Below are 14,471 nucleotides of genomic sequence, written 5' to 3'. Positions count from 1 at the left end.
TATCCATGGAAACAGAGACATAGGTGAAAAGAAGATGAGACCATCTCTCACCACTTTGTTAGGCCCTGTGGTCCTGCCTTTGGTCAGACCACTGAATCTACTGTAACACTGGGCCGTTCACCTTTCACCCTGACCCTCCCTTACTTCTGTGGAAACATTATCATATCTAGTCTCTTATCTTATCAATCGCGGGGATAGGACAGGGTATACCGAAATTCTCTGTCCTGTCTTGTGAAGGCCATGGATGGAGTGTCATTTAGTCCTTTTTCCTCTTCCATCCCTCCACTCTCTCTTCCCCTCAGTCCTCTTCTCCTCCTCCTTGAATCCCATCTAGCAGAATCTGTCCTAACCTCTGACCTTGGCCTTTAGGCTCTGCCGGAGGTCAACGTGACCTGGACGGGGGAGGCCCCCCAGGCGCTGGACTCCATCAGCATCTCCATCGCTGTGGCGACTGAGAAGGGCCTCATTACCCCCATCATCACAAACGCTGCTGACAAGAGAGTGCAGGAGATCTCCGCTAACGCCAAGGTAGGGTGGAAATCTACTGATACCTGGGTAGTGTGGAGCTCATAGTTCAGAATCAGGGCCTGTGCTGTTGGAGAAATACATGCCAGTGAGCTGCTAACTTTCCCGGGCGGAGTGGAATAAAATCATGAAATGTTACAGTATCTGAAATGGAACTAGCTGTCTCAATTATTTAGTGGCAGTTACAAAGCACTCAAATTAAAGTTCTATAAAATGAGTGAAGAACGGTAATATCACCAGCAGCCCCTTACCTTGAGACTGTGGCTGAATCCCAAATCACCCTTGACCCTCCATTTGCTAAATCATGCGTGCCTCTACAATATCCACATGTCCCAAAGCTGAGGTTGTGAAAATAATGGAGGGTGTAGGGGCTAATTAGACCCTCCAATAGCCACTTTGACATAGTCCGCTATGCTGCCGCCTTCAGAGTGAAGTGGTATCCCATAATTCAATGCATAATATTTGAGCTTGCACAATTTTATACACCAAACATTTTCCACCTGTATTTGTTCGTCAGATTTTGAGAAATGACACATCTAACATTGGAAATTAAATAAAAATCTATTACTGAGGTTTATATCTTGTAAAACGACAGTGGGAATTTTCCCATTTGAATTTCATGCTAATTTTATAACTTAAATGTGGAAAATGAATTTCATCATTCAAGTCACGAGTGTGTCCCGAAGTTGATTGGTTTATTTGATCCCTTCGCCAGTATTGAAGTCACCCTCAGAGTTTTGTCAGCAACATTTGACAACGGAGGTCCCTCCAATCGAGTTGGTAGGGGCGAGGGGCTGGTTTCAGATTCAGTGTGTAACTGCATTCCTCAGGTGCTTTCTTTGGAAAGCTCAGGCTGGGAATGAATCACTCTCTAGGTAAACACATTATCAGGGTTGGTGGTGTTTACATTCCTGGACAGGGACCAGAGATTGTTGTACTGCAGGGTTAAACCAGACGATTATCTGCATCATTTTTTGCAGCTCTTATATCTGCCACCATTGGGCTTCTCATAATGATTTTGGTGATGATGGTGGATTGCTAAAATAACTTAGCCAATTGTTTTGACACAGTAGATAACCATACTAGTAATGGTGGAGGGGAAATCGATACAGTTACATATGGCATATTATTTTTGACAATATCGCAATATTATTTTTACAGCTGCTAGTCAGCTGTACCTACACCAAAGCTCACCTACTTTTTAAATAGTGAGCCAAATTTGTTTCCAGCAATTTAATATCCATGTTTAATCAAAACTTGTTTTCTCATGACTCGCTTATCCCTCTGCAGCAGTCATATGGTGAGCAATATGTTTGGAACATCGAATCGCAATAAAATCACAGTTTCGAATTACAATACATATTTAAATAATTGTGAGAATCGCAATACATATCCTATCGGCACGTACACGTGACAATATTGTATCGTGAGGTCCCTGGCAATTCCCAGCCCTAAACCATACTGAATCTAGAGGGAGTATACATATACAGGGGGGAGAACAAGTATTTGATACACTGCCGATTTTGCAGGTTTTCCTACTTACAAAGCATGTAGAGGTCTGTCATTTTATCATAGGTACACTTCAACTGTGAGAGACGGAATCTAAAACAAAAATCCAGAAAATCACATTGTATGATTTTAACCTTTCTGATCTCCCCATCCCGGATCCGGGATCGTGAATACAGACTCAAGCTCATTACCATAACGCAACATTAACTATTCATGAAAATCGCAAATGAAATGAAATAAATATGCTAGCTCTCAAGCTTAGCCTTTTGTTAACAACACTGTCGTCTCAGATTTTCAAAATATGCTTCTCAACCATTGCAAAACAAGCATTTGTGTAACAGTATTGATGGCTAACGAAGCATTTAGCGTAGCATTTAGCATTAGCATTCAGCTGGCAACATTTACACAAAAAAACAGAAAAGCATTCAAATAAAATCATTTACCTTTGAAGAACTTCAGATGTTTTCAATGAGGAGACTCTCAGATAGCAAATGTTCAGTTTTTCCTGAAAGATTATTTGTTTAGGACAAATCGCTCCGTTTTCTGCGTCACGTTTAGCTACGAAAAAACCCCTGTATCCAGGATTGGATAGTGTAAATCTATCAGCAAGCTCATTAGCATAACACAACGTTAACTATTCATGAAAATGGCTAATGAAATGAAATTAATCTATTTGCTCTCAAGCTTAGCCTTTTGTTAACTTCTTGCTCCTACTTGAGACGCATATGTCCCAAGTAGGCACCTGGAAATGCAAATGCGCTACGCTAAATGCTAAATGTACTCGTTAAAACTCAAACCTTGATCAAAATTCACAAGCAGGGTATTAAATTAAAGCTACACTCGTTGTGAACCTAGCCAGCAAGTCAGATTTTTAAAATGCTTTTCGGCGAAAGCATCAGAAGCTATTATCTGATAGCATGCACCCCCCAAAATGCCAGCTCGACACGTAAACAACAGATTTTGCGATAGACGGCGCTACCCAAAACGCAGAAATAAAATATAAAACATTCATTACCTTAGACGAGCTTCTTTCTTGGCACTCCTATATGCCCCATAAACATCACTATTGGGTCTTTTTTTCGTTTAAATCGGTCCATATATACCCAAAATAGCTTTGTATAGAAGTAGTGTCATTCAGAAAAATTCATCGTTTTTAAACGCTGCGTAATTTTTTAAAATTAAAAAAGTCGACGATAAACTTTCACAAAACACTTCGAAATCCTTTTGTAATCCAACTTTAGGTATTAGTAAACGTTTATAATCTATCTAAATGATTACAGGGCGATGTCTCTTCAATAGGTCCTCACTTCAAAAACAATGCAATCTGATCTCTCCCTAAACTGCTTCCGGGTGAAGACTGGAAAACTTGGGGTCAGACAGATGGATTTTCCAACAATTAATTCGATTGAAAATTAGTACAATGGCGCCATCGTGCGGAATTTGTAGACGGTGCAGGCAAATTCCCATTAAATTCTGTTCTCCTTTAACAACTGGTGGAAGTGACTTATGGAAATTATTTTTTGCTTTCAGAGAGCAGTTTTTCTTGCGTTTTTCAATGAAACACACGCTCTGTTATAGTCACAGCCGTGATTTAACCAGTTTTATAAACTTCAGAGTGTTTTCTATCCACACATACTAATCATATGCATATACTATATTCCTGGCATGAGTAGCAGGACGCTGAAAAGTTGCGCGATTTTTAACAGAATGTTCAAAAAAGGAGGGGGTAGGATGAAGAGGTTTTAACAACACTGTCATCTCAGATTTTCAAAATATGCTTTTGAACCATAGCTAAACAAGCATTTGTGTAAGAGTATTGATAGCCTAGCATTGCATTAAGCCTAGCATTCAGCATGCAACATTTTCCACAAAAAAACATAAAAGCATTCAAATAAAATAATTTACCTTTGAAGAACTTCAGATGTTTTCAATGAGGAGACTCTGTTAGATAGCAAATGTTCCGTTTTTACAAAAAATATTATTTGTGTCGAATAATCACTCCGTTTTGTTCATCACGTTTGGGTAAGAAAAAATAAATAAAAATAAAAATAAAAATTAATTTAAAACGCGAACTTTTTTCCAAATTAACTTCATAATATCGACAGAAACATGGCAAACGATGTTTAGAATCAATCCTCAAGGTGTTTTTCACATATCTATCGACAATAAAATCCATCGTGGCAGTTTACTTTCAATTCTGAAGAAATGGAACGCGCATGGACTTACTGATTACGCACACAGGACACCGGGCGGGACACCAGGTAAATGTAGTCTCTTATGGTCAATCTTCCAATGATATGCCTACAAACACGTCACAATGCTGCAGACACCTCTGGGAATATACAGAAAGCGCAGGCTCATTCCTGGCGCATTCACAGCCATATAAGGAGACATTGGAACACAGCGCCTTCAGAATCCGGGGCATTTCCTGTATGAAACATCATCTTGGTTTCGCCTGTTGCATTAGTTCTGGGGCACGCACAGATAATATCTTTGCAGTTTTGGAGACGTCAGAGTTGTGTCTTTCCAAGGCTGTCAATTCCATGCATAGTCGAGCATCTTTTCGTGACAAAATATTGCGCTTAAAATGGGCACGTCTTTTTATCCAATAATGACACAGCGCCCCTATAGGTTCAAGAGGTTAACCTGTTGCGATGAGCAATCCCGTATCCGGGAGCGTAATTATAGCCTCAAGCTCATTACCATAACGCAACGTTAATTATTCATGAAAATCGCAAATGAAATGAAATAAATATATTGGCTCTCAAGCTTAGCCTATGTTAACAACACTGTCATCTCAGATTTTCAAAATATGCTTTTCAACCATAGCAAAACAAGCATTTGTGTAAGAGTATTGATAGCTAGCATAGCATTAAGCCTAGCATTCAGCACGCAACATTTTCACAAAAACAAGAAAAGCATTCAAATAAAATAATTTACCTTTGAAGAACTTCGGATTTTTTCAATGAGGAGACTCTCAGTTAGATAGCAAATGTTCAGTTTTTCCAAAAATATTATTTGTGTAGGAGAAATCGCTCCGTTTTGTTCATCACATTTGGCTAAGAAAAAAAAAAAAAATTCAGTCATTATAACGCCAAACTTTTTTCCAAATTAACTCCATAATATCGACAGAAACATGGCAAACGTTGTTTAGAATCAATTCTCAAGGTGTTTTTCACATGTCTATTCAATGATATATCATTCGGGGAAGTTTGGTTTCTCCTCTGAACGACATGGAAAAATGCATGCAGCTGGAGATTGCGCACCAATTTCGACGGAGGACACCAGGCGGACACCTGGTAAATGTAGTCTCTTATGGTCAATCTTCCAATGATATGCCTAAAAATACGTCACAATGCTGCAGACACCTTGGGGAAACAACAGAAATTGTAGGCTCATTCCTGGTGCATTCACAGCCATATAAGGAGACATTGGAACACAGCGCCTTCAAAATCTGGGACATTTCCTGTTTGAAATTTCATCTTGGCTGTAGCATCAGTCCTGTGGCACTCACAGATATCTTTGCAGTTTTGGAAACGTCAGAGTGTTTTCTTTCCAAAGCTGTCAATTATTTGCATAGTCGAGCATCTTTTCGTGACAAAATATCTTCTTTAAAACGGGAATGTTTTTCATCCAAAAATGAAATACTGCCCCCAGAGTTTCAAGAGGTTTTAAGTAATTAATTTGCATTTTATTGCATGACATAAGTATTTGATACATCAGAAAAGCAGAACTTAATATTTGGTACAGAAACCTTTTTTTGCAATTACAGAGATCATACGTTTCCTGTAGTGCTTGACCAGGTTTGCACACACTGCAGCAGGGATTTTGACCCACTCATCCATACAGACCTTCTCCAGATCCTTCAGGTTTCAGGGCTGTCACTGGGCAATACAGACTTTCAGGAGGATTTTCTATTGGGTTCAGGTCTGGAGACTGGCTAGGCCACTCCAAGACCTTGAGATGCTTCTTACGGAGCCACTCCTTAGTTGCCCTGGTTGTGTGTTTCGGGTCGTTGTCATGCTGGAAGACCCAGCCACGACCCATCTTCAATGCTCTTACTGAGGTTGTTGGCCAAGATCTCGTGATACATGGCCCCATCCATCCTCACCTCAATACGTTGCAGTCGTCCTGTCCCCTTTGCAGAAAAGCATCCCAAAGAATGATGTTTCCACCTCCATGCTTCACTGTTGGGATGGTGTTCTTGGGGTTGTACTCATCCTTCTTCTTCCTCCAAACACAGCGAGTGGAGTTTAGACCAAAAAGCTCTATTTTTGTCTCATCAGACCACATGACCTTCTCCCATTCCTCCAATGGATCATCCATATGGTCATTGGCAAACTTCAGACGGGCCTGGACATGCGCTGGCTTGAGCAGGGGGACCTTGCATGTGCTGCAGGATTTTAATCCATGACAGCGTAGTGTGTTACTAATGGTTTTCTTTGAGACTGTGGTCCCAGTTCTCTTCAGGTCATTGACCAGGTCCTGCCGTGTAATTCTGGGCTGATCCCTCACCTTCCCCATGATAATTGATGACCCGCGAGGTGAGATCTTGCATGGAGCCCCAGACCGAGGGTGATTGACCGTCATCTTAAACTTCTTCCATTTTCTAATAATTGCACCAACACTTGTTGCCTTCTCACCAAGCTGCTTGCCTATTGTTCTGTAGCCCATCCCAGCCTTGTGCAGGTCTACAATTTTAACCCTGATGTCCTTACACAGGTCTCTGGTCTTGGCCGTTGTGGAGAGGTTGGAGTCTGTTTGATTGAGTGTGTGGACAGGTGTCTTTTATACAGGTAACGAGTTCAAACAGGTGCAGTTATGAGTGGAGAACAGGAGGGCTTATTAAAGAAAAACCAACAGGGAATGCGGAAATTCTTACTGGTTGGTAGGTGATCAAATACTTATGTCATGCAATAAAATGCTAATTAATTACTTAAAAATCATACAATTTGATTTTCTTGATTTTTGTTTTAGATTCCGTCTCTCACAGTTGAAGTGTACCTATGATAAAAAATGACAGACCTCTACATGCTTTGTAAGTAGGAAAACCTGCAAAATCGGCAGTGTTTCAAATACTTGTTCTTCCCACTGTATGTCTGTATGATATGACACTATAGACACTGTAGTTCTCTCCATCTCAGCAGCCAGCTATGAACTGAATGTGCCATGATTATGAATAAATAAATGTACAATGCTAGATTATTAAAAGCAATGGAGGGTTAAATAGGGGCGGGTACATAGGCCTCAGCAGCTGGGTACACTCACACACACACACACACACACACACACACACACACACACACACACACACACACACACACACACACACACACACACACACACACACACACACCAGTGTGCCAGCTTAAGAAATAGAGAATGTGACAATGTAATTCCAATGTATTCCCTGCAAAGGACAACGTGTGCTACCGATCTGTGGCCTGCCACAACACATTTATTAAACACATACACACTTGCAGTGCCACACACACACACGCACGCACAGTGGTCTCCTGTCCGTGTGTTCCCACCCAGAGTCAGAAGCCTGGTTTGAGTTAAGGCAGAATGTAAACCCCTTATCAGCAGCTAATTGAATACAACATGTGGTCTGGAAGGGGCACAGAGAGCTCAGTGGCTACCATGCCTGAACCCACAAAACACATGATTGCTTTTCCTTTCGATGCTGTTATCGCTAATGTTTCCCCATGTATTCTAATGTGTCTCTGGGTCTTTTGACATACTGTTTTTTTAGACAAAAGCAGTGTCTCCTCAATATCTCTAAAGTAAATTTCCATTTGAATGAGCATGACGTGCATGCGTGTTAGATGTATTATTGCACATCTGCTGCAAAATATTTCCTTCATGTTGGCCCATAGAAAATAGAATATTAAGAGAGTATCTTACATAGGGTTGTATGACATGCTTCAATGCATAGGCCTGTGTGTGTACTGTATGTGTTTGTGTATAGTTGCGGAGCCTCTGTGTCCCAACGGTTATATTCGCAGGGTGGGGCGGATCATTAAATATTGTGTAGATAAAGGCCGGGTGGGTGGCGGGTTCAATAAACATAAAAAACAGTACCTTAAAAAAATCCAAAATGTGTCTTTGTTGTTCAATTTATATCTATGTGCTTTTATTTCCTTATTTTAGGCTGGTATTAGTGCATACGCTTAATTAAGCTTCAGGGCCTAACTGTAAGCGCACAAAATAGCCTACACGCCAATCACCAAATTATTGTGGGACTGGGCAGAAAAAGTTAACTTCGATTCATGGAGGCAAAAATTATTCAGCAAGAGTAAAAACTGCAAAATGTAGAGTTGAAAATAATGAAAAGGGAGGGCAAGAAAAGTAATGTTTGGGAAAGATTTGGTGAAGTGTTATAAGGGGATGACAGCAGTGTATGTGTGATGATTGTGAAGCGCAATAAAATTTGACACAAGATCAGGACTTCAAATAGGCCTATGGCACATAAAGGAACTGTAGAGTCGCCAATACTGTTCAGATGGGTAAATAGAAACTTAAATCTGGACACTGACTGTAGGTCTATAATCTCTCACATAGCCTTCACATAGCCTTAATATTAACTCATGCAGAATTAAGCATTTCTTGCAATAAAAGGACACACCAAATGTAGGCTACATTTTGACAGGAGTGAAGAAATATGATGTATTTCTTTCAGCATTTTGAGAGAATGCGAATGCACAGTTAGATTCATAAACACTGAGAGTATGTCAACCACATAAAATATGGATCCAAGCCGATTTCAAATCTGATCAGATACATGTTGGGACATTTTCACAGCTTTCTATTTCCTTACAACCGGTCAAACTGATGTCATTAGACATTTTGCACAGAAAATCTTTCCAGTTTTTTTCTCCCTGGTTCATAAACGTCTTTGCTCTGCGAAAGAAGCTGATATGGCAGAGAACTTTACCGGTCAACTAGATGGAAGCATTTTTTCTATTGATTTATGACATTCTGGTGAGACAGGGTTTATTTAGTCTTTTAGGGCAACATATAATATCAGGAGGGAAGCTGCATGTACAAGATCTAATTATAGACAAGTTGACTAACAAATAGCCTACCAAAATGTTGGAAATTATAATCAGAAACACATCTAAATTGGCAAATAAATTCCTGCCACCCCCTGTCAAAAAATGTTTCTGCAGTCTCTGACTGTAGTGTACAGAGCATACAGCGAGTTAGGGCCAGGTACAGGCCTCAGATTTTCACTTTATCTCCTATAGACGGGCGGTTGCGAATGCATTATTAGCAATTAAAGGCGGGTGTGGGTGAACAAACACCTGAACCGAGCACTAGTAATGTGTGAATGTGAGGAACATATGGATGGTTTTCCACCTCACATGCACTGGGATGAGACTCAATAATCCAGAAAATACACACACACACACCTATATAAATTGCAACAGTGCAGCCTCCAAGCTCTTTATGTAGCGTATTGATTTGTGCTCTAGTAGCATATTGATTCATGTTGACTTTTGAGTGATGGAAGAAAGGAGGGTGTTTAATTGTTTCTTAAGCACCATTACATTAGAGAACTCGTCTTCTCTCTGCTCACTGAGTCATGTCAACTCCCTTACTCCAGCTTGCCAAGCCACAGGCGGAGAAAGCCCACTCAGATCAATACAGAGAGTACACACAAGATCAATTTGGCGAAGCAGCAACTTGGACTGACACACCACTGTATGCAGGAGAGGAAAATATATATCCTACAATAGTGGAATAGGGTAGGGCCTGATGTAGAAGACCCTGGAATTGGAATCAGCGGGGTTAAACATTGATGATGCAGTAGGTCTACATGCATTCAGACAAAGTGGTCAATTTTGTATAAAAATGTGTCATTATTCTAGTGCAGTCCCATTCCACCCCATATGGCCTGCTTGGAACCCTCCTAAAGACTAACTTTCAATGATTTTTCTTTAAAAGCAATTGCCTGCACTGTTTCTTCCTGCTCAGCCAATTTAGTTTTCATTGTGTAAATGTAAAAGTGTTGCCTTCAATGGGGTTTGATGAGTGCTGATTAAACTTGGAATATTGTTAATTATCAACTGTCCTATTGAAATATTGAGTGCTATAGTCTAGGGTCTACATCAGAAGTTAACGGTTATCTGTAGGAGGAATGTATATGGTGGAGGCAATTAAGTTTGGAGTGTATTGAGTAAAGAAAGGGCAATCACATGTGGCAGGCACGGATAAGGGTGGAGAGATGTGGTGTAGTGAGGAAGGGGGTCGAGGTTAGGTCAGGTTAGGAACAGTTTATTGCTCGTATCACTTAACTTCCTGCCTAGCAATAAAGATGTGATGTTTAGAGAGAAGGAGGAGACTCCACCCAAATTGGAGTATTTATACTACCACTGGTGGAAATATGTTTTTTTCTTATGCAACTGTATGACCCAGCGGGTGAATAAACTCAGTTTGAGCTTGATTAAGTGTCCTTTATTTATTTAGAACTTAACAGGTTCAACACAGTGGGAATGAACTGCACTCTGCTCTAGCTCTGTGTGTGTTGATGCCTGGATTTACTTAAGTAATGCTAACAGAAGCTCTTGTGTGAAGCATTTGGAGTATGCAGTCTGAACTCTGAGTGAGGGCTGCCTTGGAGTGTTGACTATGACAAGCTGAAGGGAGGTTATCAGCATGACATTATTTCAACATTATCATTGAACCATGAGGTCCATACTGTATCACTGAGATGGCTAGAAGCGTGATTGATGGATCTGATTGAACCATCACCACCTCTAGACAGTAGATCATTGACTAGCCTATGGCTCACAATGGATCCCTGCCTCTGACTACAGTAGATGACTGACTGCTGATCTGTTTTCTCTAGGCACTGGCCCAAAATGCTTGGGATGGGAAGCTGCTTCCTCGTGAGTACCAGGGAGGCTCATACAGGTAAACACAACACACCTTATTATCTGGGAGCCAGATAATACTAACCCTCAGTCCTTTACACATGGAATATTATTTAGATAGATATGCTTTGAACAAATGCAGTGTAGACTTGGCTGAGGGGTTTCTCTCTTGGCTTGTTAGACGGTGAACTGGTGGTGTTTGACTCAGGTTCTTACTTAGCACTTCAACATAGTCAAATGTTTGAATATGCAGACATACAGGTCTACAGTGTGGGAGAAAGGTGTTCAATAACTGTATCTGGATCACCGCTGACAATCTGTAGCGTTTGTACCAGGCGCTAAGCTAATTGTTTCTTGAATAGGTCAGTAGGCTACTGGTAGGGAAGCAATAATTAATGTCCTGCTATTAGAGTTACAACCATCACAGCTATTCCATATAATATACAGATTCTACATTATCACATGCAGGCATGAAGATAATATGTGGCCAGACGACAAGAGCCATCAATTATGTAGCCATCCATTCCAGGGGAGGGCGGGCTGTTTTAACTCATTTGAATTAATTGGGTAATTTAGACATAAATGGGGTTTCTGTGTCAGAGAGGAGGATAATTCATTTCCATAAAGGATGCAAGCGCTTTCTATCTCTTCTTGAAGATGTATGCATGCTTCTTCCCTCCCTTTATCCATCCCTCCATCCCCCAGGCCTGGCTATGTTATTAACCCTCACAGGAAATTGCCTGTGGATGTTATTGCTCACTAAACACAGAGATAGGATGGTCTCTCTCTCTCTGTGAGTTCACCTCAGGCTGTTGGAAGTGGCACAATGTCTTTATGTGTCTATTGAGGAAATGTCTCCTGGTATCCTCTTTTGTATTCTCCTTAATTCACCTCACACACAGCCTCTTTGTGTTTTGAGTGCATGCTGTCTTGACTGAATTAGTAACAGGGAATAGGTAGAAATAAGGCCCCATTATGTCTGGCTGTAATCTCCCCTTGGTTAATTGTCTGCATGTTTTCCCTGGCTGAGCCAGACTAATGATGCAATGCCCAATTTCTCCTCTCTCTCTCATTCCCCTCCCTTCGTCTCTCACCACCCTCCTTCGTCTTTTTTTCTCTCTTCCTCCTTCATTCTCTCTCTCTCTCCTCCCCCTACCATTTCCTCCCAATTCCTCTCACAAATTAAAATGAGCTTTATTGGTACAAATGGTGAAATCTCTGTCTTTCTCCTTCCCTTCCTGTCTCTCCCTGACAGTATTTCTAACCTGGGCATGTTTGGCATCAGTGCGGTGATCAACCCTCCGCAGGTGTGTATCCTGTCCCTGGGCACCTCCAAGGCTGTGCACCGTCTGACCGAGGAGACCGGTGCCCTGAGCAACGTCACCCTGTCTAGTGAGGGGTGCCTAGTGGACGACAAGCTGGCATTACGCTTCCTGGACAAGTTTTGTGTAAATCTGGAGAGGCTACAGTGCATGTCACTAGCCTGAGATGGAGCGATGGAGAATGGGAAGGAAGGAGAGAGGGAACACTTCCACCGTGAAACTTATAGTGTGTTCTGCAAAGGAGCAGCTGTCTTATTTTAACTAAATTAACATTGCCATGGCTAGTTGTGCATATATGTTTTATTTTACCTTTATTTAATTAACAAGGCAAGTCAGTTAAGAACAAATTCTTATTTTCAATGACAGCCTAGGAACAGTGGGTTAACTGCCTTGTTCAGGGGCAGAATGACAGATTTGTACCTTGTCAGCTCGGGGACTTGATCTTGCAAACTTTCGGTTACTAGTCCAACGCTTTAACCACCAGGCTACTTGCCGCCCCGTAGATACAGCAGATATGACTTTTTATGACCTCTGCTATGTCATGATCATCAATGATAAGGCTTTTTGATGGAGGTGCCAATGCTACGACACATGTCTCAATGAGTTCTTATCCATTCACCTGGACAATGCAAACCGATGCTGATGTATAGACTGTTATGTTTTTGTACTCTCATGTATGTATTATCGGCCATGGACTGCACTGCGTTTCTCCTGTGTGAATACATTTTTCCTGACAGAGTGAGTGCACTTTGAAATTTCCCTCAACATTCTGACTAAAGACTTTGTTGGGATTGTAGGTTCTGTTAGGTCTCCTGAAGGGTTACGAGGAGAAATAAAATCCACTGAAATCTCTCAAGATTGTCTATATGATATAGTCTAATTTACTGTATTTAAAATACTGTATTATAACCACCCCAAGAAAACAGATGTCAAAAATACACGTGGACAAAGCAGTAGAATGGCCTTACTAAACAGCTCATTGACATTCCATGTGCCACCGTCATATGATGCCACCTTTCCAACAAGTCAGTTTGTCAGGTGTCTGCCCTGCTAGAGTTGCCACAGTCAACTGAAAGTGCTGTTATTCTGAAGTAGAAACATCTAGGAGCAACCACGGCTCAGCCTGGAAGTTGTAGGCCACACAAGTGCACAGAAGGGGACCGCGAGTTCTGAAGCATGTAGCACGTCTGTCCTTGGTTGCAACAATCACCACTGAGTTCCAAACTGCGACTGGAAGCAACGTCAGCACAATAACTGTTCGTCGGGAGCTTCATGAAATGTGTTTCCATGACCGAGCAGCCTCACACAAGCCTAAGATCACCATGCGCAATGCCAAGCGTCGGCTGGAGTGGTGTAAAGCTCGCCGCCATTGGACTCTGGAGCAGTGGAAACGCGTTCTCTGGAGTGATGAATCATGCTTCACCATCTGACAGTCCGACGGTTTGGTGGAGGAGGAATAATGGTCTGGAGCTGTTTTTCATGGTTCGGGCTAGGCCCCTTAGTTCCAGTGAAGGGAAATCTTAATGCTATAGCATACAATGAATGACATTCTAAACTATTCTGGGCTTCCAACTTTGTGGCAACAGTTTGGGGAAGGCCCTGTTTCAGTTTGACAATGTCCCTGTGTACAAAGCGAGGTCCATACAGAAGTGGTTTGTCGAGATTGGTGTGGAAGAACTTGACTGGCCTGCACAGAGCCCTGACCTCAACCCCATCGAACACCTTTGGGATGAATTGGAAAGCCTACTGCGAGCCAGGCCAAATCTCCCAACATCAGTGTCTGACCTCAATAATGCTCTTGTGGCTGAATGGAAGCAAGTCCCATCAGCAATGTTCCGACATTTGGTGGAAAGTCTTCCCAGAAGAGTGGAGGCTGTTATAACAGCAAAGGGGGGACCAACTCCATATTAACCTCTTTGATCTCTAGGGGCGCTATTTCATTTTTGGATAAAAAACGTTCCCGTTTTAAGCGCGATATTTTGTCACGAAAAGATGCTCGACTATGCATATTCTTGGCAGTTTTTGAAAGAAAACACTCTGAAGTTTCAGAATCTGCAAAGATATTGTCTGTAAGTGCCCCAGAACTCATTCTACAGGCGAAACCAAGATGATGCATCAACCAGGAAATGAGCAGAATTTCTGAAGCTCTGTTTTCCATTGTCTCCTTATATGGCTGTGATTGCGCAAGGAATGAGCCTACACTTTCTGTCGTTCCCCCAAAGTGTTAGCAGCATTG

General features: G+C 41.6%; 1 pseudogene; it reads left to right on the top strand.

Annotated features, from left to right (window-relative positions):
* Positions 1 to 12,400, top strand: part of LOC139378068 (pyruvate dehydrogenase protein X component, mitochondrial-like) — a 53,020-nt pseudogene extending 40,620 nt beyond the window's left edge.
* The last annotated feature ends 2,071 nt before the right edge of the window (positions 12,401 to 14,471 follow it).

Source organism: Oncorhynchus clarkii, chromosome 2 (genome assembly GCF_045791955.1).
Source record: "Oncorhynchus clarkii lewisi isolate Uvic-CL-2024 chromosome 2, UVic_Ocla_1.0, whole genome shotgun sequence".
In the NCBI taxonomy this organism is placed as follows: Eukaryota; Metazoa; Chordata; class Actinopteri; order Salmoniformes; family Salmonidae; genus Oncorhynchus; species Oncorhynchus clarkii.
The sequence above is the reverse complement of the archived record's forward strand: the minus strand, read 5'-3'. Positions and strand labels throughout refer to the sequence as shown.